At 38.3% G+C, this 26,761-nt stretch overlaps 1 protein-coding gene across 2 annotated transcripts in view; it reads left to right on the top strand.

Annotated features, from left to right (window-relative positions):
* Nucleotides 1-6,925: 6,925 nt before the first annotated feature.
* The window catches only part of LOC127636709 (membrane-associated phosphatidylinositol transfer protein 2-like), an 85,846-nt gene continuing 66,010 nt past the window's right edge, over nt 6,926-26,761 (top strand). For both annotated transcript variants that reach the window (XM_052117394.1, XM_052117393.1), the window contains exon 1: nt 6,926-7,483. The gene's annotated coding sequence lies outside the window, so the exon portion shown is untranslated. The remainder of the gene's footprint in view (nt 7,484-26,761) is intronic.

Genomic DNA, 26,761 nt, shown 5'->3' with positions numbered 1-26,761 from the left:
TACATACTGGCGTGTTTTTGTTGACTGATTTTGACTGAATGAACAACATAATGAGATGTCGGAGTCGAGGTAGGTGGAGCTACAGGTCACACCTACCGATAACGTGGACCAATGGCAGTAAGAAGATGTTAAGCAGTCGGTTAGAAGTTTTCTTTGTGTATTATTTTATCCCCTTGTTCTGCCCAATTCCCACTACTTAGTAGGTCCTCGTGGTGGCGCGGTTACTCACCTCAGTCCGGGTGATTGAGGACAAGTCTCAGTTGCCTCTGCTTCTAAGACAGTCAATCCGTGCATCTTATCACATGGCTTGCTGTGCGCGACACCGCGGATGCTCACAGCATGTGGAGACTGATGCTACTCTCCATGATCCACGCACAACTTAACACATGCCACATTGAGAACGAGAACCCCTAATCGCTACCACGAGGAGGTTACCCCATGTGACTCTACCCTCCCTCTCAACCGGGCCAATTTGGTTGCTTAGGAGACCCGGCTGGAGTCCCTCAGCACACCCTGGATTCGAACTCGCGACCCCAGGGGTGGTAGTCAGCGTCAATACTCGCTTAGCTACCCAGGCCCCTAGGTTAGATGTTTTCTTAAAAGATTGCCTAGGCTAACTGTAATGAACCACTGAAACGAATGCAAAAAAACTTTTTTGGCCAGATTTTGTTCTAAATTACATCACACCGTTCATTCTTCGATTTTGTATGAAGTATAAAGGCCTTCAGTCAGCAGTGTGTGAGCAAGCGGCACCCTCTAGCGGTCTGGACGGCATAATCCATTGTCCATTATACCACTGTGATACAGAATTTAAAAAGGGGTTTTGTTCCTTTGCATAAAGCTTTTTATTTTTCCATGATGTGGTTGACATTACAGTGGAATTGGCCACCATATGCATAGTATGAATTTGTAATGTTCTATCATGTACAGTACATACACTCACCTAGAACTTTATTAGGAACACCTGTACACCTACTTATTCATTTGATTATCTAATCAGCCAATCATGTGGCAGCAATGCACTGCATAAAATCATGCAAATATGGGTCAGGAGCTTCAGTTAATGTTCACATCAACCATCACAATAGGGAAAATTGCTGGCATGATTGTTGGTGCCAGACAGGCTGGTTTGACTGGTATAACTGCTGATCTCCTTGGATTTTCATGCACAACAGACACTATAGTCTCTAGAGTTTACTCAGAATGGTGCCAAAAACAAAAAACATACAGTCAGCGGTAGTGTTGTCAAAAATATCGATATTTCGATAAATATCGATACTGAAATATCTGAACGGTACCAAGTATCGATACTAGCCGAGCTGTCACTTTCACTTCTCTCCAAAGGCGCGTTGACAAACACCACACACACTCGCACTCCTCTCATTCGCTCTGGTTAAATAGCAAAAGTGAAGTGAATGTAAAGATGGCGAGTGCATGCGGCGCCCCCGCGACCAGTTTTGTTTGATAAAGAACACAGCAGGAGTGCTATCTGGAAATATTTTTGATATGAAGCCAGACATCCCAAGTCTCCGGAAGTTCCGGAGTCTCCCGCATATTGATAGCTTCTCCCTGATGTCCGCAATTTAGTTCAAATCTCCGGAATCTATAGCGCACATGCGAGACAGAACATACTGCACGCATAACATAGATAGCGCGCACACAACATACATAAGCGTGCACGGCAGAGAGGGAGAGAGCGAGAGACCTTATGAAAGCTAGTCAACCCCAACCCCCCTTGACGTTTAAGTATCTTTTGTTGACATTGAGATTGGATTTGATTTGACTTGGAAATACAAAAGATTGCACTTTTTATTTACTTGCACTTTATTGGTTTTTGAATGTATGGCAATCTGAGAGGCTTTTGAACAAGTGCAATACCTCAGGACATTTTGTTCATGTAAAATATACCTCATTGTCATGTTCTAGACAGTTCTACCCTCTTAATATTGTGGCAGTTTTTTTCTCTGTGGTATCGAAAATGGTATCGAATATCGATATTTTTCAAGGTATCGTATCGAAGTTAGAAATTCTAGTATCGTGACAACACTAGTCAGCGGCAGTTCTGTGGACAGAAACACATTGTTGAACGGAGAATGGCCAGACAGGTTTGAGCTGACAGAAAGGCTACAGTTACTCAGATAACCACTCTGTACATTTGTAGTGTGCAGAATAGCATCTAAGAATGCAAACACATCGAACCTTGAGGCGAATGGGCTACGACAGCAGAAGACCATATTGGGAACAATTTTTAGGACCATACTGTTCCTAATAAAGTTCTAGGTTAGTGTAAATGTAAAATGGGAGTTCTGTTGTTTTGCAAAATTTTTTGTAGAAGAACAAAATAACCTTTTTTCATATCAATCATCATGTTATCATATCTTTATCTTCTATTTATCTTTCATTGTGGCTCTATTTATAATTTGTATCTGTCATGTGTACAACAGATCCAGTGTTCGATGAAAATTATTTATTGGTAGAACAGTGATTTTTTTCCCCCCGAAAAATATCGGTATTGGCCTACGTTTTTTTTGGTTAAAATCGGTATCATATTGGCCAAAAATGTTATATCAGTGCATCCCTTGTATAAATGCTTTATTTAATTATTTGTAATTAATATTTTGAGTAGTGCTGAAAAATGTTTGGGTAGTGGGGGAAAATGTATAACACATAAAAAAATAAATAAATAACTATTTAAAATAATGTTAATTTGATTTATTGAATGGATAGACACTATAAAGAATTATTAAAAAATATATATATTTTTTTTTATTTTTTTTGCCAATTGCAGTACCATTAAATCTCAAAATATTTCTTTCAGCACATTTATGTATTTCCATTGTGATAATGTCCTAACTGACAGCTCAGAAGTGTAAAAGTAAAACCTCATCATTTAGAAATTGCATGAGTGTTTACACGGGATGTGAATCAGTGGCAGCGTTTGTTGCATAACCTGTCTTTATAGTGGCGTGTTAATCAGCTCTATTTTTAGATCAGGCTTCCCTTTTCCTATTCATGCTGAGAAGTGCTACTTCAAAACCCTGTTGTTTAAGCTCAGCTTCCATCAGTGATGACTTCAGCAATTTGCTGAGTGCTGTGACATCTAAATATATTATTTTCCACAGATTGAAGTAGCGCTGAGCAGGATACCAGTCTCTGGGCCCATGTCACATTGCATACCAGGTTAGACGAGGTGCGAACACAGTTGCTTTGCATTCAGATCCACATATTGTTGGGCCGTTGGTATGACTTTATAGTCATATGATTATTTCTACCACATGACTTCTAGGTGGTGCTGATTTGGGATGCAAATGTTTTGGTCTTATTTTGTTATTTTATGGAACATAAATTCAGAAGTGATGGTTATCTATGAAAAGTTCAGATTTTAAGCTTTCAAACAATACCTCATTTGCCTGACTTTCGAATCTGTTGATGTAAAGGGATTAATGGAAAGGAGGTGGTGAGAACCGGCTTGACAATATAAATAATAGTTTAATGAGAAACTTAAACAAAAGACAAACATACACACATGACGGTCATGTCCGTAAACAATCTCTCTCTCCCGCACCATCCTCCGCAGTCGGCCTTTATCCCTCTCGGAGGCTTGATTAGCCTGATTAGGGGCCGGGTGTGCATCATCACTACCCGGCCCCGCCATCTGCCCTGTCACATTCCTCCCTCGTTCTCTCCCGGCATGACGTACACCCCCCGCCCCCGCCTTCCTGAATCTGCGAGGGTACAGGGGGAGGGAAACAACAATTATTAAAAGAGAGGAAAAGGCAATGCATAGCTGCAGCGAGAGAGAGACGGAAAAAAACACTTACTCGCTGGTTCTCTGATACGCCGTAGCTTGGTCCTTGGCCAATCCTCCACCCTCTAGCGTGACGACAGCCAGGCAGATCTCTGGCCCCTGGTGGACTGAACACCCCGCCCCATTTTTGGTGGACGGTAGGGGTCTCCCTCACCCCTGACAGCGGTAACTGCTCCAGGTGGTTGGTTGGGAGCCCCTCCTGCCCTCGCGGTCGGCGACCGTTCCTCCGCTTCCAGGCGGCCGGGCTTCTCCGGCGGATGGCGGCTGCTCTGTTGGGATGGTAGCGGCGAGAACTCCTCTACGGCGCATCCCTCCTCCCTCCCGGATTTCGGCGCCAGTGTAAAGGGATTAATGGAAAGGAGGAGGCGAGAACCGGCTTGACAATATAAATAATATTTTAATGAAGAACTAATGAAAAACAGAAGAACAGCTGCCCGTAAATCTCACTCTCTCTCCTGCACTGCAGCCTCCAGTCGGCCTTTATCCCTCTCTGAGGCTCGATTAGCCTGATTAGGGGCCGGGTGTGCAGCATCACGGCCCGGCCCCGCCCTCCGCCCTGTCACAGCTGACTTGAACGTTTTAAGCTTAAACTTTTTTCGCATCATAGCACCCTCTTTTCGATCCACCGGCAGGTCCGCAGAGTGGAAGAGGTTAAAATGTTTACATATAACATAATCGTTTAATCATGCCTATTTTGTGTCATAGATCCATATAATTGAAATCACACTAGAGTTTAATGCCAATTTCTGTTTCTTTGTCCTACAAGTGTCTTTGGAGAATCGCCTAGAAAAGGTGAACCGTGACCTTTGGATTCATCCGCATGACTTTGAAACGGTTCAACATCCTGTGGTCCTCTGCCAACATCTAATCAATAATGATTAATCATCATATTCAGTGGCTTTCTTAATCCTGGACCATATGAATTATTATTGTGATGGAATATAAGATTCCAATGTGTACATTCAGTAAATATTTCTATTATTTATTTATTTACTGTTGTATCTACGTTGTATGTTTTATCACATGGTGAACATGCAATAAAGTATATTTTAATAATACCTGGATTTGTAAAAATATTTGACTTTTTTAATGCCACAGAAATACGGAAAATGTATGCTTGACTCAATCAGGTTAATGATGTATATAGTTGCATCTTCTTTTATTGCTGCTACAAGGCTGTTCATTTGCAGTATGTTTTTATTCATATTTTCATCCCACTCTGTCTTACATTATTGATTGAAATTACATTTAAAAATAAAATGTACACTGGTTTCATCATTTGTTGCATGTCCATTTATTTTGCCTGGTCCATATGTGCGCAGAGAATGATCAAATACATCTGATAATAGAATGAGGAGAGTTGAATTGCCCAAATCATCTCATACTTACTGTTTACACATTAAGTTCAAAGGTAAACCTCTGACATTTTGAATGTAACATGCACAGGATGTTCTGCTTAATGTGATGCATGAAATTTTTAATATGCTCTGCTTTTCCATTTTTAGCTGTTGACAGTTCATTGGCTTCCCTTTTGCTCACAGAATCTATTTACTGTTGCACTAACACAGACATGTGTTTGGCAGTTTAATTCAGCGTTCTCTTTATTGTTCAAGTCATTATTATTTGATGACATTTATTTATATCTTTGCTACAGACTCCTGCCTGTTTGCTCAGGTCATTCATTATAAGTCTGAGTGTACATTAATCAGACCTGTAGATTTTAATAGTAGTTCACCCCTCCCAATAAAGCTCTCGCGTAAGCATTTATAATATGCAAACATGCCAGATTTGAACGTACAAAATGAACAGTTCACCCAGCAATGTAAATTTAAGTCATTGTTTACTCAAACTCATGTCGCTCCAAATCTACTGTATATGATGTAATTTTTCTAGTGGAACGCCAAAGATTTTTTACGCAACTGTTTTTCGTACCACAACAGTTCATTGTAATCATGGCGGCAACCTAAAATGTTGTTTGTTAAAATGTATGGTATGGCTTTAGGAGATTAAAGGCGTTTGTGTTCTATGTTTTTCTGTATGCTGTTCTGTCTCGCGCTCGTTTGAGCGCTTAGCCTTCCAAAGTTTACTCTTCGGGCTACATACAGACGCATATGCACTATAACTGCTTTGTGGTTCTCTTTTAGCATAGTCAAGGCCAGGTTTATGTGCTAACAATGCACAAAGACAGATTGTCTTTATGTGTAGAACAGCTGCACATTTACCATCGGATCTTAATGAAATGCGTTTTGCGCACTGTGATATCTTGGAAAGCTTCTCGACAGCTATTTTTTATAGATACAATCTGCATAAAAGTAAAGCTATCTACTGGAATAGACCGAAATCTCCAAAACGGTAACGTACGGTAATAATGTATTTCAAATCGGCAGTAAAATCTGACAATAATGGTATCATAAATTGTGCTTCTTTAGCTCAGATCACGCTAAAACACTTTTTTTTTTTTTTATCATGCTGGTCCAGCTAATGCGCATGCATGTTATGAATTGAGCACTGACACGTTTCACAATGCAATGAGCTTCCATAGCAAGGTGCGTCGCGTTCACGTACTTGCGTAGATTATGTTTGGTCCTTAAAGCTCGCGTGCAGACTCATGAACGCGCACAGGAGAATAACGGTCAGTGAACATGTTTACTAAATAATAATACTAAATAATAAAAAAATCGATTTCAGTTTCGCACCAAACCTTTTTGTATGCTTTTGTAACGATCATGAGTCTCTTGTAATCATTTATTATACCTCTGAATCATACTTTTGTGTTCTTTTGAAGCTTGAAGATGTGGTCACCATAAACTGCCATTGTATGACATCGCTGAGCACAACATTCTTCCACAATTTCTCCCTTTGTGTTAAGAAAAAGAAAGAAAGTCGTATAGGGTTATAACAATACAAGGGTGCGTAAACAATGACTGCATTTTCATTTTTGGGTGAACTATCTCTTTAATTTGAGAACGTTGCCACGATTTAGGAATTGCATTACAGGTGCTCTCCACCAGAGGTCGCTACAGCGACAGAAAAAAATAAGCCTGAGGAAGAGAAAGGCAAATTTTCCCGTCCAATGATTACAGACCAGAAATGATGCTACTCGCACTTTCGGTAAAACTAGAGCGCAGGGGAGAACGTGTAAGCAGAGAAAAGATAGGTCAAGGTTTTGAAAAAGTGCATATGCTTTAAATAGACCCACAGATATCCCACGGGGCGTCACACAAAAGCACGGATCAGCATACCTGTACACTTTTTGTGCAAGCTGTTTTACTGAAGGATCAACAATATCTGCTGCAGAGGATCTAATGCTACAGGAAGCCTGAAAACAACAGTGCACAAGCTGTGAGCGTCCATCTGGATGAAAGCAGATCAGTAGTGAGGTTTAACCAGCCCCGTCACTTCCTATTTGACGTGTGCGTGTTTTCGACTGTCACCCGGAGAACTATTTTAAATCCGGCGGACTGTGTTCAATGCCCTTTGCGCGAATGCATGGATCAAAACAGTCGGCCTAGCTTTTCCTGGTTTATTTAGTCGGCTGAACTGGTAGCCTGCTGCTTGGGGGGAAATAGCTTTGCACCCTCCGACAGATACCTCGACCTGAGCCGGGGATGTGCGTGGGCTAAAGCCACTGAACAATGATGGCAGCCGATTCGAGCTAAAATTCGCGCGCCCAAGGTAAGAAGAGCGAGCGCTCGTGAAATGTCTCCGCGCTTGTCAAATTTGAAATGAAATCCTCAACGGTCGTTTTTTAAATTCCAAACAGTCTCTAACGCTCACCTGCTGGTTAACTAGTCAGTCACGGCCTGCTGTGTGCTGTCATCTTTAGTGACTGAAATAAATAAACCCTTTAACCCTGATTTGGAAACAGATTGGCCCATTTAAATGAACCATTAGGGAGTTATTAATGAGATTAATGGATTTTATTTGCTTTTGAGTATCTGGTTGTTGTTTAAACGTTACTTACGTTATTTAGTAGATACTGTAATTTTCAGGCTTATCTTCAGGCTTTTACTGTTTTCAAGATTAGATGGGATTCATAAATGGGCCAATCTTCACAGTAGCATGAATAGTTAATGAATCTTATCACTGTGGATGGCAATCACTGCTTGATATTGTATTAAAAACTCTTGTATGCTGTATTATTCATTTAGAATGACCATCAAGTATGTATTGAAGGATATTTGGCAGATATCTATCATTAAAAAGGTCCCATGGCAGGCTGTGTAAAATAAATATGGACATAGTTTTGCATAAGCACAACATAATTCAAAATATGACATTAATGGCTATTTTTATGTCATATGTGGGCATATTTGTAAATCAGTTAAAGCCAGATATAATGTATTATATGCCCATGTATGTTTGTATGGCATAAATATGATTTTTGTATGGGTTACTAGAGCTTCTTTCGTATATTTGCATAGTCATTTCCTGACATGCATGGAAATGTAATATACACATATTTGCAATTGACCAGCCTATTGCGGTTACCATATATGACACTTAGGTGACACTTTTTCCATGTACTATACAGTGCCTTGAAAATGTACTCCACTCCCAATGCAGTTTTGAGTTTTTTTGGTCAGATTCCAAATTTAGAATATAATAAAGTATGATTTCCCCCCCCCCAGCTGGTACAAAGTACACTAAGAGACCAAATATGTCCAAAACTTCTTAAAATTAAAATAAAAACAAAAATTCATCCCCCTGCTTTAATACTTGGTTGAACCACCTTTTGCAGCTATTACATCAGTGTTTTTGGATAAGTATCTATCAAATTTGCACAACATGATGGAGCAATATTAGCCTAAAAATTCTTCCTCGCAAAATTGCTGAAGCTGTACCATGTTAGTTGGGGATTGGTGATGACAGCTATTTTGAGGTCTCTTCACAAATTAAGTCATGACTCTGATTGGGCCACTCAGGAAAACCACATTTCTTCATTTTAAGCCATTCCAGTGTTGCTTTGGTTTTGTGGTTTAGGTCATTGTCCTGCTAAAACACAAACTTCCTTCCAATTTTACACTTTCTGGCAGAGGGGAGTAGGTTCTTATCCAAAATCTCCTTTTATTTCACTAGTTTGCCAGTCCCTACTGCTGAAAAGCAACCCCCATCACATGATGCTACCACCAGCAGGTTTCACTGTGGGGATGGTGTTATGTGGCTGATGTGTGCAGTGTTGGCTTTGTGCAAAATATACCTGTTAAGGCAGTCGCACACCGCACAAGAAGCGCCATGCCGTGTTGCATTGCGTCATGGATACGGCACAGGTATCAAACACAGGGCACGTCGATGCGGTTCACATGGCAGACAGTACACAAATGTTAGCAAGGTTTTCCCCTTTTTAAAGAATGAATAGGGCTAGAGTAAAAAATATACGTCCATTGATAATGATTGGGTTGAATTTAAAGGAAAACATTCGAGTTGTGCTCAGTGGCATGGCAGATATTTGAGCAGCCTCCGGAGTTGTAGGTGGGCGCCGCCGACAGACACCGAGTGGCGTCCGATGTGCAACCCCATTTAGTGTTTAAGACAAGAAGTTCCACTTTAGTCTCATTAGACCACTAGAACTTTTGCCACATCTAGTGATGTATTGCAAAATCGTTATGGACATGTGCTTTTTATTCAGCAACGGCTTCTTCTTATCCACTCTCCTGTATGGCCCCTTTTGCACAATAGTTTTGAGATTGTTGTGACATTATTTTAATTTGCAGCCGCTGACTTCTGTAGCTCAGTTAGAGTGATGGTTGGTATTGCGGTAGTCTCTCTGGCAAGTGCCATTCTTGTTCGCTGATTGAATACTTTTACTTGTTCCCTTACTTGTTTTGAATGATCTTTTGTCTTCATTTTTGCGTATAGAGAGGGAAGTTTTATGCACATCAGTGTTTCCCACAGGATTTTGTGAGACTGTGGTGGGTGGACCTCGGACCCTCTAGGAGGTCCGGGGCCATGGTCCCCCATACATTTTTTTTTTTTACATTTTAAAGTTAAATGCATCAATCTGGTGCACTTTGAGTGCAAAATTAAGAGGCAAGAACTTTGAGCTCTTGTAAACAATTTTGTTCTCTATTAGTAATTTAATCATTAATACATTGGTTGTATAGAGAAATGAATGGTGATGACATGGCAAAAAAGTCGCTTAAAAAAAGAGTTTAACGCAGTTCACAAATGGTCAAAACACAAAATCGCTATCAAAGAAATTAAGCAAAAGTGGTTACCTGTGTTGAACTTGCGCCTCAGATGCTAACTGGGAGTGAGAGTTGTTTTGCTGAAGCAGCGTCGCTAAACACAACGCTATAGATCTTTTTTGTTATGAGAAGTGTACACATATTTTCGGTTCATTATGACACTGTGGGCCACCACAGTCTAGGTAATTAATGGGAAACACTGTTCATGAAGTTTCCAACACTAGTGGAGACTAGAGCAACAAATTGGGTTTATATCTTGGACAATATCTTGCACCTGAGCAAGGTTAACCTAGTGTCTACGAAGGGTATACATTTTTTTTATTCTCAAAATGTTCGTTTTTTTTAAAGAGGTTTTGGAAATTGTTTTTATTTGTTTATTTACCAGCTGGGGGAAAAAGTCATACTTAAATATTTTCTAAATTTGTAATCTGACAAAACATTTTGAAAACTGCACTGGGGGCTGAGTACTTTTTCAAGGCGCTGTATGTTTCAGAATGGACATCCTTATAATGATTGTCAGGTTGTTTTGGGGTTGTTGAGTTTGTGACTCATACAATTGGTCTATTGGAAACCACCAAGTAAATTAGTAAAAGATAGCCTACCTGATTAATAAAGATTAGTAATCCCTTAAAGTAACATTACCCACAGTCAAAATGAGTTTGTCTTGTTCACCATGCAGATCCAAAGCGATGTGGATAATCAGTTGGAGGGTTCTCTGTTGTAGTAGTTAAAAAAGTGGAATAACAATCTATCAATCTAAAGGTGCATCCCAAACCACACACGCAAGTAGTGCGAGTAGTATGTTAACGCTGAAAATGCAGCAAAAAGAAGTGTACTTTAAGTACCCGGATGATGAACTTTTTCAACTGTAAATACGAAGTGTGGAATGTTGGACACTTCATGCACTCAGAGCACACGGCTTGCCATACAAAGTGGAAGGGGTGGAGTTACCTGGCTGCTCTGCTGGTTTTTAATAATATAGTAGCTAGCAAAACTTCAGTGGATTCAGAACATTATAATTGTGTGTTGAATGCTTTACCATCACCCCAAGCTGTGTGAATATGTACGTTGTGTAAGATACAAGTGTTGAACTGAGGTTGGCTAACGCGCTAAAGCTAGCTGCAACACTTCTCATTAAATGTGTAGTAAAAATCCTTTCATTCCATTTGGAATGATACTACACTTTGAAAATTCATACACTACATGGTTGAGTGCATAGTATATTTTGTAAGTGTATAGTGTGTCGTTTGGGTTTGTCTATCACCTTAACGCTATCATTTGATCTATTAATGCCTTTTCAAGACTATTAAAAGTTGCATATCTGGCAGGGCCATAAAACATTGAGGGGGACACTTTCCAAATATTTCAATTAGCGGTCAACCAATATTTGTTTCTTAAATTATTATATTTAGTCCACCCTGAATATGTGGCTGCATCACTGATATCTGGTATTGTTACTGTCTTTGCAGGGCTGATGATTAATAAACACATGGAACGCAGTACTGCATCCTGTATTAATTTTGGTCTCGTCAAGCTAATTAGGACGTTCTTCACATCTTAATCACGGGGTCGCAATTATCTTGTCATTGAATTGTTAATTTTAGCTGCTATTCCACTTTGGAGCCTCTGCATTAGGAGGACACTCCCTTTCCCTTGCAACCTACATTTTAGGCAGCGGGAAGGCTATAGCACAGTTTGCGGTGTTCTTTTCGAACACAATATGGGAAAGGGAAAAATGCTTCTCTGTACCTAATTATCCTGGCAAAATGATTAGGTTTGTCCTTAATGAATCCTGTTATGAAGCAGCCATCGTAGAATGAATGAGTCATGTATTGATTGCCTTCCACTCCCCAAACCCCCGCCCAAACCCTGTCCTGGCCGGATAAATGTCTGTTAATGGTTGCAGCTCTGGCAGGGATCTACGGGTGGATGGAGATGAGTCTGGCCACTGCCAGGCTCATGACAGCATGCCGAAATGACCCCAACACTAGCAGCAGTGAGCCAGTGCTACACCGGAGAGCAAAACCATGATGACACTGCACCGTTATACATACCTTGTTATTTATAGTCACATAGTAAACACTGACATGCATTTCCCTCCAAACAAGGCCACCAAGCATGCCAGGGGCCAAAAAGGTGCTTCAAAATATACGTAACTTCACATGGACTAGAATGTTTTTTGTCCGTTATCTTACTGTGAGAGCCAATGCTCTTCAAGTCTCCGAGTATCACACTAAAATCATGATAACACACATATTGCTAACGTTTGTGGCTATGCTTTAGAATTATTATTATTTTATTTAAGTTTACGTTTTACGGATTTAACGTCAACGATTGTAACCCAGATTTTTGCTTCTTTTTTTTTTTTTTTTTTAAAGAAAAGGAGGGACAAGTTGAAATACATTTTTGTGGTAACCAACATATAAAAAATATCAGAATATAGCATTAACGTAAACGTATTGTTTTTTTTATACTTCTAATAAGTGACTAAGTCGATAGAGTTATATTGTGCTGTAATATTTTATTCAACATCATTTGCATCCTTGGAAGAATAGTTATCTCATAAACAAATTTTAGTACATAATCTAGGATAAACGAAAAAGAAAATTCTAGATCAAGTATTTGACCACACTAATCAACTAGTTGGACGACTCGTTGATACATTTTGGTCATATAGATAATCAACAACTTTATTTCAATATAGTTCGATATTTTTCCATTGCTTTTAAATTGATTGTTATTTGCAATGCTTCATGGGATTATAGTCCATTCCCCCATGAAAGGCAGACTTTTACTTTGTCTTTTATCGATTTTCAAATACTTTTATGCTTTCAAATCAAAGCTTTTAATGGTGCTATTCACCTTTGAGCTTGTTCGTTTGGTTAAAGTCTTTGAATTCTATGAAATTCCAATGGAAAAAGTAAATGGAAAAAAATACTTCCGGAACCAAGATGGCTGAAAAAGTGGGCAGTGTTGCGCTGTATTGCATTTGTGTCATCTGTATGATATTATTGACTGTCATTGGCGTACAGTGGAATCTGTTAATCCATGTAACAGTAGCACTTTTTGCTCAAGCGAGCCGAGACCCTCTCCAGACACTATATCTAGCGGCTAAGACCATTAATAAATCAAGTGTGTGCGAGTGGTTGGTATCCTGTTTAGTTTGTTCCGGATCTCCTTGAGTCTTCAGTTGTCTAGTAGAGTGTTGGATCAGAGATGTCAGCACATCGTTGATACTTGCGGGGTGTTTAAATTCTATTTCCTGCTTGGTTTTCTTGGCATACATTCCACTGGGCACCACTGGCATCTCTGTTTCCAAATATACCAATTATGCAGGAGCAGGAAATGTGTTGGTGTTTCTGTGTGGGCATATGCTTGGGTGTTATATAACTTATGGAAAGTTACAAATACCATAGCATCTCCATTGACGTCTCTGTTCCCTGTTCTGCTCATTAGTCAGCCCAGTGGATCTGGAACATTTGATTCCTGCTGTCGACAAGGGGAACAGCTTCTCTGTTCTAGATCTTGATAACTTGCAAAGGATTCAAAGACTTCTACCATGATAGTATGATCATGGCATCCAAAATGTTGTAGCTTGACACAATCAGAGACTTAATTGTAAATAGAATACTAGATTACAACCCTGTATACAAACTGTACACTGCTTATCTTTTTATAGGAAAAGTTCAACCCCAGAATTAATAATTCTGTCATTATTTACTTACACTATGAAGCGTGAAACCTGTAAGCTGTTCATTTTCTGTGGAACACAAATGGAGTAATATTGAGGACTTTTCATGCATGCTACTAAAAGGGGGGAAAAAACTAGATGGGTAAAGATTGTAAAGACAAACTTTGATGTTGGTGTGACAAAGCCTTGCCTGATAGATAGATTGATGGATGGATGGATGGATGGATGGATGGATGGAAAAGATAGGAAAAGGTCTTGTTCATGTTTGTTTACATTTGAAAATTTGGACAGCTTGTAAACAGTAAATAGCAAATAAAAAATCTGTCAATCCACCTTTTTCCCTGAATGCTGAACTGTTTCATGATTGGCCTGTTCAGTTTTCCGGTCTCCAGTGTTTTCACCCGCATTGGCGTATGTTCTTAGCGGGTAAAGTATTACAAATGTAGAATTTGATAAAAAAAACATGGCTCTATAGTGCCAATTCTTCACAGAGTTTTAACATTTGTTTTTACAGTGCCTGACTTTATTAGTACACTACAGTCTTCAAAAACAAAGGACAATGATGACATGAAGCGATGGTCCGAGGTTAGTTACATTGATATCATTAACTACCTTGAGATATGACAGCCAGCATCTGCAAAAGTTGAGCGTGAATTTCATTTTTACTCCATAGAACACTTAAATGGTTTTTGTTCTCCGTCGGGATTGCTCGTTTCGGTTAGTTTTACATTTTGTCTCGAGACCAGAAACAGAAAACAGACAATTAAAATCATCAGGAAAACTGGATGAATGGATAGATAAATAAAAGCCTTGTGCGTGTTTGTTTACAATTGACATTTTTGACAGTTGAAGTTTAAAAAGTTTTGGCCTGTTTAAACATTCCTTCAGTATAAATCTATAGGATTTTGGGGATTTTGGATAATCTGCAACAGGAAAACCGTTACCATGATCAGATAGAATAGTTAGTGCAACCCGAGTCAGAACAGCCTGAAGGTCTGTGCTAAGTTTGGTGGATGTTGCTTAAAGTCTGCAGGACCAGTTACAAACAGAAATTTCAGTCTTGGTTTAGGGGTTTTTAAGGGGGAAATAAAAGGTTTTGAAACGTCATAAGGTCGATGACAGAATTTCGATTTTTGGTTGAACTAGTAGCTGACACCAGTAGAAACTTAGCCTACGTTTGTTGAAATTGTAGCATCCACCAACCTCAAACCATTAGGCCATGGATGGGCAACTGGCAGCCCGTGGACCGTATACGCCCCTGTACGGCCTGTCGGACAAGACTGAGGATGGATCATGTAAAGATTGCATTCAGTTTATGATGTTATTACAATTATTCATCTGAAGAGGTTACTTGTTAGCAGACCTGCTGATCTCTGTTGGATTCTAGCATGCAACATCTTACACACTCACCATTTATAAGGTAAATTGAGCTAAATTTTACCTCAGCTTGTCAGCGACATAGTGCGTGCTATGGTTAAGATGTACGCAGGTGGAACCCATGTCTTTTGTTTGCCTGGATACGAAATCTGTCATTAAAGATTTCAATTTGATTCGCAAATACACCATTGACCAAGTGATCAAAGAGGCATACAGTATGAGAGATACATACACCAGAGCTTCTCTCCTCACAGATGTAAAGGGTAAATAAAATACATGAGTAAAAGGGATCAAAAGCTCTTACGAAATCTGTGACAGTGCGGGATCACAAAGACATCTAATGCTGTTTAGTTCGTGCTTGTGAAAATGAGAAAGTTGTTATAAGATGGAGAAACTTTGAAGAAATGCGCGATTGAGATGCCTGACTTGTAACGTTCTCTGAATAGAGAGAATGTTCTCTGACGCACGGGACTGTTCGGTCCATGTGTGTATGTTGTGGTGCTGAAATGCTGTTCTTGTATCCAGTATTGTTATTGATGATAATATTTAGAAGCTGTTTTATGAGGTGGGGTTGAAAATGTTGTTTGTTCATTTGTGTGTTTATCTGTTGGAAATGTAGACAATGCAAATGAGATGCATTTTCAAGAAAATGTAAGTCTGAAGTATATTGCTTGGCAATTGAACATGAGTTTGTACATGTGAATGGCATGTTTTAGTAAAAACACATGTCACAAAATAATTATATTAGTTTTTATAAATATTGTTAAATAAAAACGTTAATTTAGGTAACAAAATCTTTAAAAGAACATTGCATTAGTTTAACCCCTGCCATTAGATTACCCGCAATAATGAGGAAATTGAGTAAAGGGGTGAACATTGTTAGAGTGCGGATTTGTAATCCGGCCCCTTGGTAGAAAGGAGAAAAAATGTTGGCCCTCGCCCCTTCAAAGTTGCCCATCCCTGCATTAGACAAATTGAAAGATTGCATAGGACCAGTAATAGACTTGGAAAAGCAATGCATAGAAAGGACCAATCTATTAGTGAATAGTTTCCTTTTGTGACATCAGTACTTCAGGTTTTAGATTGTATGCACAGTGCGTGTGCGGGCATTAGTGTTTTCCACAAAGCAGAGCACATTATTAATGAATGCAATCAGGAAATGGGCAGTTGGTCTTAATAGAAGCTTAATTTTGATAACAAATAGCTTTAGTGTTTGGTGGGAGAGAAGAAAGGTTTCTGTCATAGCGGGCTCCGAGTGGAGAAAAGCGACCGTATATATTTCAGCCACTGCGCTTGGAGCGTGTCCAGACACTAATGGTATTACGCCCCATGTGGCACTCTGAAGCCACACCCACTGTGGATTTGATTAATGGTGATGCCCCCACTGTACCAATCTGAACTTAGAGAAGTGACGGTGGTGAAAAGGTGGCTTTGAAGATGCAAGAGCTATGCAATATGTTGAATATTAACTGTATTTACGATAATTTTGCTTGCAATATCAAATTAAGCAACAATGTGAATATAGCATGATTTGAATGCACTTTTAATGCACCTAGCTTGAAAATGTGAGCTGTGCGACAGGTGTTTTAATAACGTTTTTGATTTAAGCTTAAAGGAATATCCCGGTTCATACAAGTTAAGCTAAATCGACAGAATTTTAGACGTAATATTGATTACCATAGTATATAAAAATAAAATCAACTTGTACAAATCTTGGTTACAGTGAGGCACTTACAATGGAAATGAATGGGGCCAATCCATAAACATTAAAATACTGTTTCAAAAGTATAGCCACATTATGTAAACTTTATACATCTTAACATGATTTTAGTGTGATAAAATTGCTTACCTTATTAGCGTTAAGTTATATCCAATATTATAACTTAGTTTTCATGACAACACAATGCTAACACGTAAAATGTTTCTGTCTTATGGCTAAACATTGTAGTTTAGCGTTTATGGCTGGCTCCATTCACTTTCATTGTAAGTGCTTTAATCAAATAAATAAATTAGTCCAAAGTATTTTCTATTGTAATCAACATTATGCTACAAATACTGTCGATTGAGCTTAATTTGTATTGAATCTGGAACATTCCTTTAAATGAAAATAAAATGAAATCATAATAATATAAAAATATAAATTGTTATTTCACTTCCATTGTATGTGCCTTACTGCAACCACAATTTTTGCCTTTTATATAAAAATATATAAACTAGAGATGTCAAAATATGTTTTGTGGTGTTTAACATTATGCTACAAATGCTGTCGATTAAGCTTAACTTGTATTGAACACGGAAACATTCTTTTAAGTTATACATTTTAATCTCTGATTCAGGGTTTATTTGCACCATCATGCAAAAGTTTTTTGAAGTCTCTGTGATATTTTTCATGCTTTGAAATGTTTTAGTTTAATTATATGTAGTTAAATATTGTCTAAATTGTTATTGGTACATGAAAATGATTAAATATTATTCTTCCTTGTCTTTGTTTCATGGCTGAAATGGTTGTTCATTTGACTAATTTTGGAATAATTTACAGAATAATGTTCAGATTTTGCTCTTGTGGAAGTAAAGTGGTACTTTAATTCACCAAAGTGACATTCAACTGATCACAATGTATAGTCAGGACATTAATAACAAGAAAAATTACTATTTTTTTTTTCTTAAACTACTTCAAAGAGTTCTCATCAAATAATCCTCCTCGTGCAGCAATGGCAGCTTTGCAGATCCTTGGGATTCTAGCTGTCAGTTTGTCCAGATACTCGGGTGACATTTCACCCCACACTTCCTGTAGCACTTGCCATAGATGTGACTGTCTTGTCGGACACTTCTCACACATAGAAGTATCATAAGGCCTGCACCCCTGAGTCTTCTCTTTACTGTTGTACATGAAACTGGTGTTGAGCGGGTAGAATTCAATGAAGCTGTCAGCGGAGGACATGTGAGGCGTCTATTTCTCAAACTAGAGACTCTGATGTACTTATCCTCTTGTTTAGTTGTACATTGAATATTCACCTTTGTCTTTGCAGACTGTTGTGTACACCTTTATATGAAATCTTCAAAATCCACAAAAATATGAAGGTATAGATCGATATTGTTAAAAGCCTGAAAAATATTGAGATTTTTAAGTACTTTTTTTAGCTGTATCGCCCAACCGTAATACACAATGACCATCTTTCAGAACTTTCAGCTTCATACCTCTTCTCAGAGTTGTATTATATTGAATGCAAATTTTACTGAGATTGTACTGTAAATCGGGCTATTTTCTTTTCTTTTGAGGTTTATTTTACCACCTTAGTGTAAAATGAACCTTATCAAACACCTAATGCAATATTCAACCAATTGATTTCTCAAGCCGCAAGTTATGCTAATTTCACATTAAAGTCAATGCTGGGTTTTCTGTTCTACAAACAAATTTTACGGACTTAGGAGGATGTCTGTTGAATAATTAGGCTATACATTGGAAACTGTGGTACAATACTGCAGTATTTCCGTTTATGCTGATCTGAGAACTTCCTGGTAAGACACCAGGGCCAGTGGAATTTTCCCGCCACTACATGCTCAAATACCTGTTTATTCCATTGGCACTTTTAATCAATGTATCGCAGCAGCTGTTTCCATCACTTGCTCAACTATTTGCTTTTTATCTTGAGGTTTTTGGATTTGCATTTTATTTTTTTCAGCAGATATTTGCATCGCAAAGCATTGCAGAAGTAGAATGAATGGTTTGAAGAGAGATTGCCAGTTGATAAAGACAGATGAGAAGTTTGCATTAGTGTATCAGGAACCTGGTTTAAAATATACGCTGCAAACGTGCAAAAGTCATATTTGCATATTCTCACATAGACAGTAGCCTCAAAATGTATATGACACTTGCACCACACTTAAAAATGAATGTCATTGCATAACACATTTTTTTATCAAAGCAAGTGTCATCTGCAAAACAAAACAAAAGATGCTTCAACTGGTGTCTGTAACTATGGACAACTTTAGACAAACAGAAACTGTCCAAGTACAGTTTGTCTTCATTTTGAACAATATATCGTATCGTATATTGTATTATAATTTGAAAGCTACTTTTTGTTAGATACTTGACTTTAAAATTGTGTTTGTGCCACAAACTGATAATTTGTTATTTAATACAAACCCATTCATATATGTGGATTAAGTATGCAAACACTTTTTGAGGCCTCTGTATATTTATCCCATGTCATCATCATGACTTATTTGGTCATATTTGTATGTCACAGTTCTTTTGCATTTTGCATTTCCCTCCTGGCCACATTATTTGTTCCTGGCCATTACCCAACAGCAAATCAGCAGTCGCGTCAGGTATCCACCTTATAAAACTCATGTATTATATTCTGAGCCCCCTAATGTGCTCTGCCAACATCCCCAAAGCACCAATGATAGACCATCTCAGACTCCAACCCAAGCCGTTTTCTCAGTAGGATCCATTCTCTCACAACCAGTCCCTAAAAAGGCTTTTTAATAGCCCAGAATGGAGGCTCTGCATGCGGTGAGAGGCTGACGATTATCTGAGCTTAAATCCCCATGAGGTGAGTGATTTATTACAATAATTTAAAGAAACGAGTGCGCACGGAGGCGAGCCACTATCAGCTGGTCTGCGCTATAAATAAACTGCCTTTTCTCATCATCCGCCCCTCACGTCAACGGTTTGTTTGCGCTTCCCTCTTTCTCCATTTAGTCATGTTTCTTCTGTAGTGGCACGTCGTCCTGGACATATTAGCCTCTTAATTTATTGGAAATAAGAGAGTGAAAAGACTTTGGATGTTCTGATAAGAATTTTATTGTGTTTTTTTATAACGATTTATAAGAGCACTTTGTTTATGTGTTTGATTAGTAAGATGGAAAAGACTTTGGAATGGATTATATGTTGTATTTCATTGTCGGCAGTGAAGCACATCATGTTCTGAATTTAATTTTAAGCATTTTCAGTACTTCATATTTGCTTACTTTAAAATGAAGACTCCAGTCATATCAGTTACCTTATAAAAGCTGTTTTATTCTACATGGAGAGGGTCAGCACATGGGGGCGGCCATGTTAGAATCACATGACCAGCCGAATACTATTTGCTTAATCTCAGTAGCCGTCCTGTTATTGGACACTTTCAGCCATTGATTAAAGTAATCATGGCTGACTTTGAATACTAAATTTCAACAATGATATATGAAACTGAAAAATATTGATTTTAAATGATGCTGTATCCAAGCCACTAGGTGTCAGTGTAAGTCCAAGGTGACACAACAACAACATTTACTGAGTGCACCTATTTTTTTTTTTTAAATAACCGCAATTCATTTTTTTTTTTGTCCAAATTGATCTGCACTAGATTTTATGACACTAAAACCATGCTAACATGCATATTGTTTACGTCTTGTTATTTAACATTTACGGACTGGCCCCATTAATTTCCTATGTAAGTGTCTCAATGTAATCTAGATTTTTGCTTATTTTAAAGAAAGAAGTCTAAATTAATTTTCACGGTAATCAACATTATGCCACAAATCATTTGAGCTTGAACACGAATAGTCCTTCAACCATAATAGCCAAACAGACATCATTTTCAAAATGTTCTCCTTTTCATGCATTGTGTTTTGTGCTGGCCTTGCATTAGACCGTCCTGTTAAACAACATCCCTTAAGCAAAGGAAACTTATGTCACTGTTGTGTGCTCTCAGATTGATTTACTATAAAAATCGTTTCGTTTCATCAAATTCAGTTACTCTGTTTAGTTGGATGAACACTGGCATGTGCAATCAAAGCAAACCAGTGTCAGACTCTGCGTCTGTGTTCTGTCAGTTGTATAAAGATGCCAGAGAACTTTGCATCAATTAAATTTTCCAAATTGCCATTACTAGATAGATGGGTCTGTTAATAGAAACCTGCTGATTGCTGTCAGGTCGGCTAGAAGGATGTAAAATGTCAAACATACACAAAGTGCCCAAAATACTTCCTGTTTTTGTAATTCACATAGAGAGATAAGAATGATACTTCTACTGTTGACATACAAGACTGCTCAAGAAGGTTGTGTATAAAGTACAACAGTATAGCAAAATCTCAGGTTTTTTTATTTAAAATTAACAAATTGTATTGATTCCATTCAACAAATTAAATAAACATAACAGAAAATGCAGAATCAATTTATATAAAATTAAATCCTTCCCCCACCCGACACAAACACGCACCCCAGTGGTCATAAATATTTATAAAGATAAAAAAAAAAAAACAAACAAAAAAAAACTTTCAAAAAACAATACAATTGCACACACACACATTACTACAGATACCTCTCCACTGCCCCTCCCCGAGAGCTTTCCAAAAATGCCAAATATCTGCCCCATTTTCTATAAAATAAACCCAGATTGCCCAGCCTTCAATACGACATCTCTTCAAATGCCGCTACCCTGCCCATCTCTGTCCAAGTTCTGTAGCGTAAGATCTAAAAAAACTCAGCGGCAAAGCCATCTGGTCCCGGAGCCTTGCCTGTAGGCAAGGCCTTAATTACCTTCCCAAGCTCCTCCAAGGTTATCTCAGAATCAAGAGAATTGTTTTAATGGCCGAGGTAAATATTTCAGTACCAGCAGATTTCACTGGGGGAATGATAGAAAAAGACTCCCTCTGTTTTATATATCTAACCAGAAGTTTTCCTGTCGCCAAACTTTTTCCTGTCCCCCGACTCAAAGTGGGACTGTCTTCTCCCATACACACTCCAAATCCAACTTGGTTGCTAGTGGATTAGCAGATAAATCCCTCTCCGATTACTCCAGATAATAAATACTTTTCATGACATCCCCTACTCTTGTAACCATGTCAGTGAACTTCGCCTCCATGGCAGTGATCAAACGAAGTATTACAGCAAGATCCTCCATGTCAGCAATGACCTTTGTCAACATTGCCAACATGTTCAGTATCTCTCGCCGCATTTCCTGCACTTCCCCGTCTAAGTCGACTCCCTGGCTTGCGGTCTGATCGGGGGCCTCAGCTTGAGCACGTAAGTGTCTTTTAATGTCTCTAGAGCCCAAGGATTTTTTATTCTTTTATGTATTGTCCTTTTAAATTTGGACTCCTGTAGCTTCTGTCATGCCCTCCCCATAACCAGAAGGAAAGAGTAAGAACATATAGTATTGGCTACCAATTAAACTATTGGCAGACTAACTGGCTTTCTTTCAACACATTATCGAATCAGCACAATCCGATATCATTCGAACTTTGTATTTATCCGATATCATTCGAACTGTATTTATCGATTCTAATTTGTATTTATTTATTTTTTGATTTCCTTTCTCTCCAAATTTTTTTTTTTATGCCCGATTCCACCTACTTACTAGGTCCTCGTGGTGGCGCAGTTAACTCGCCTCAATTCGGGAAGTGGAGGACAAGTCTCAGCTGCCTCCGCTTCTGAGACTGTCAGTCCACGCATCTTATCACTTGGCTTGCTGTGCATGATACCGTGGAGATTCACAGCATGTGGAGGCTTAATCGTGGCCATGAGGAGGTTACCCCATGTGACTACCCTCCCTAGCAACCGGGCCAATTTGGTTGCTTGGGAAACCTGGCTGGACTCACTCAGCACACCCTGGATTCGAACTCACGACTCCAGGGGTGGTAGTAAGCGTCAATACTCGCTGAGCTACTCAGGCCCCCTTCATTTATATTTGTTTATATAATGGTACATAAATCAAAGTGATATGTGTGGAAAATATGTCTTGAGTATTTTAAACTTGCATATATCCTACCTTGTTTTACTGATAAAGCAATGTTATAAGGCTATGTTGAATGTGTGACAATTCTAGAAATGAACACTGAGAAAATATTGAATAAATAAAAATACAATAAATAGCTTAATAAACATCAGTATTGTATATTCAGTATCAGTCAGTTGCTGACCATTTAAATAAAGAATACAGTCAAATTATAGTTAAATAAAAACAGTACTGTATGTTTAGGATCAGTCAATTGCTGGCCATTAAAATAAAATAAAAAATAGCCAAATAAACATCAGTGCTGTTTAGTATTAGTCAAATGCTGACTATTTGAATACTGCCAAAACAGTCACAATCAATAACTCATTGTTCGCTACTGCTGAGTCAAGAGATAAACAATGGCAGCGGTGTTACACCGTATTCTGCTATACAAGTTCAGGGGAAACTTTAAACGGTGGAAATCCAGACTTTTAAATATAAAATTTTGTAAATGCAATGACTGGAATTGTTCAGTTGAAGGGGTTACCAAACTGCGAATCCTGAACATGTTTACACAGTAGCTTCCACTCAGCTGACAAGGTGTGAAAGTGGCTATGTGGTTAGCTAGTTAGCTTTAAGCTTGTTGTCATGGAGAGTAAAAGATAGACGTTGTTTATTTACTTGCCAGCTTGGCGTCTCACCAACTAGGTAACACCGTAGAGTGAAATCAACTCTCAACAGACACAATCCACCACCGCACCATTGTCTGCTGAGTTACAAAAAGATGCTCTGCTTACCTTTCAATCTGATTCGTTACTGACAAACTATAGCTGACTAACAGCAAACAGATGTGATAAACATGAGTGACATGGTTGTCAGGGACAGGGTTAACGTCATATTAGTTATATTGAAAAGGGAAAATGATGGGGTCATTGTTTATTAACTTTTCAGTATGTATTTCACAAACTAGTTAGCAACTTACCGTGAAGACATCGCTTAACTACGCACTGCAGAACCACCGTCAGCTCAGCTCTGTAATTAGTGGAGTCAGAGTGCACTCTGCTGGAAATACTATGTTATGACACCAATTATAAATCACCCCAAGCATTGTTTCCTACGTTACATGTTCTGAAAAAAGTTTTCATATCTGCGCTTATTTGAAGACATATACACCGCTGTGAAAGTCTAATAGTGGCCGATCGGGCACTAGAAATAACACATATTAATGGATTCAGCAAAAGCATATACCATCGATTAAAAACCTCAGAGCTCATGGTAGGTCTGTCTTTAAAGGTTTATAAATTATTGATAAAAATCAATTAATCTGTTGGAAAATTTAATGGGATTTTTACTTTCAGAACCTTCTTCCAGAACCTTTATTCTGTGAATCATTTTCTGCCAAGAGCATGAAATCATCAAAATTCCAGAGACATTTAGAAACCAAAATTGTCAATTTACCTATTCAGCCCATGTTATTGTAATAATTCTGCCTATTTTTGGGCTTAGCAGTTGATATGCTTGGTAATTCCTTTATTTATTTATTTATTTTAAGGACATATTACTTTAGGACAAGACACTTTGGTACTGTGCTGAGTTGCCACTTGATGACCAAAAGTAAAATCTTGGTTCTGAAGCAAAACTCTGTGCTGGCGCCATCCAAGATCTCGTTTTCCTTCATGTATGCATTCTGCATGGAAATGGACATTTGAAACTGCTGTACTGACTAACAAATTTGATGTGCTGTTGTAATCGTGCACCTGCTAAGAAGCGTCCAATCGTAGAGGACGCCAACCCTAAAGAAATCAATAGAGCTCTTAGCATCCCCTCAGATCTTAAGGTTGTGCCATATGAAATGTCACCCGTATCTAATCTACGGGCCAACTTCACATTAACACTGTTTAAGTGAATTAATCTTGGAGGCCGATGTGATTCTCGGAACTGCAGTATGGCTTCAGTGAGCTAGTATTTATCACTGATTTGATTGAAGTGAAATGTCTTATTCATTTTTATTACATTTTTATTATTGCATAACAACAAAGCCTTCAGATTCTTCACATGTTTAAATCAAATGTCTGATGTCAATTTTGGTACACAATAATTTAAATAAACAGTCATAATGGATTGTGATGGGAAATCAAGCTAAGAGATTGTATATTTGCAAGTTGCAATTTAATCTTTGTCATTTACAACCCCGATTCCAGTATGGAGAGGTATCTGACAGTATGAAAAATGATAATAAAAAAAAGTAATGATTTGTAAATTATTTTCACCCTTTGCTAAATTGAAAACACTACAGCTACACATTACATGATGTTTTACCATTTTATTTAATGTACAGTCATTTCAAATCAGATGATTGCAACACGCTCCAAAAAATTTGAGATTAATAACAATTTGATGAGTTAAAACAACAAGACAGTGTGAAACTGGAGATGTTAAACAAGTGAGACAATCATGTCATAGCTTGGGATTACATTAGTAAACCTTTGTTAGTCAGCACCATTCGCCGCTGCATCCACAGATGCTAGTTGATACTTTACTATGTAAAGCAGAAGCCCTACATCATCACTGTCCGGGAGCTCTGCCGCCTTCTCTGGGCTCGGTCACATATTAGATGGAAAGTAGAACAGTGAAAGCGTGTTTTTTTTTTTTCTCCCGATGAGTCCACATTTCAAAACACAGCCGTAGTGTTCTCTGGGCCAAAGAGGAAAATGACCATCCAAGCTGTCATCAGCGTCAGGTCCAAAATCCAGTGTCCGTATGAGCCATGGGTGTGTCAGTGCCCATGACATGGGTAATTTGCACATCTGTGAGGGCAACTTTAATGCAGACAGATATGTAAACATTTTGGAGCAGCATATACTGCCATCCAGCACCGTCTTTTCCAGGGATGTCCCGGAATTCAGCAGGACAACTTCAAACCACATTCTGGCCGAATAAGCAGAGAGTGCGGGTGCTAGATTGGTCTGCCTGCAGTCCTGACCATCGCAATTGAGAATGTGTGGTGCATTATGAAGCTCACAATACGGCAACGAATTTCCCATACATTTGTGCAGCTTAAGACCTGCCTAAAGGATGAATGCCATAAAATTCCACTTTTTAAGCTTAACAAACTTGTGTCTTCAGTGCCTAAATGCTTAAGTGTCAGAAGAAATGGTGATGTTTCACATTGGTAAACACTGGACTGTCACAACTTATTTAAAACATGTTGCAATCATCTGATTTGAAATGACTACATTTAAAAAAAAACAAAAAAAAAAAACAATGAAATTCACAAGCTAAATCATATAATGTTTAGTTGTAGTGCTTTCAATTTAGAAAAGGATGACTAATTTACAAATCACTCCTTTTTGTTTTTATTAGCATTTTTCATAGTCACAACTTTTTTGGAACTTGGATATATTAAAAAAAGCAAAGTGATTGTTTTCTTTTGTGGTTGATGCAACATGGGAACATGGTGTCCTTGAGAGGAAACCACTTTGATACTGTTCAGATGTCTTTTGTCATTGAAGTGATAAAATATAAGATAGACTTTATTGTTCCAAAGTAAATTTGTCTTGGACACATACAGTACAGTATCTGCTGTACAACATAGTGCATACATACAGTGCATACACAAGCTATCACCCATACACATGCATGCACACGATACTGTGGGATAGAGCAACTTTGACTTGTAAAAAGCACTCAAACAGTTGGAGTTTGCTATTCACAAGAATCATCTGCTGACGTTGACCATGCATCACAAAATAGAGATCTCAGAAGACATATGATCAAGAATTTTTGCTTTGTATAAAGCTGGAAATGGTTACAAAGTTTCCTTGAATAGCTTGGATATGAATCTGTTCAAAGTTAGACAAATTTTCTATAAATGGAGACTGTTTTGTACTGTGGCTACTGTACCGCAGAATGCTCAATGTAAAAAAAGAACCCTAGAGTGACAAAGTCTTGAGTGAATCATTGGAACTGGTTAACAGCTCTGTTCGTGAGT

The sequence above is a fragment of the Xyrauchen texanus genome, chromosome 44 (genome assembly GCF_025860055.1).
Source record: "Xyrauchen texanus isolate HMW12.3.18 chromosome 44, RBS_HiC_50CHRs, whole genome shotgun sequence".
In the NCBI taxonomy this organism is placed as follows: Eukaryota; Metazoa; Chordata; class Actinopteri; order Cypriniformes; family Catostomidae; genus Xyrauchen; species Xyrauchen texanus.
Note: the sequence above shows the minus strand (reverse complement) of the source record. Positions and strands in the feature narration are given on the sequence as shown.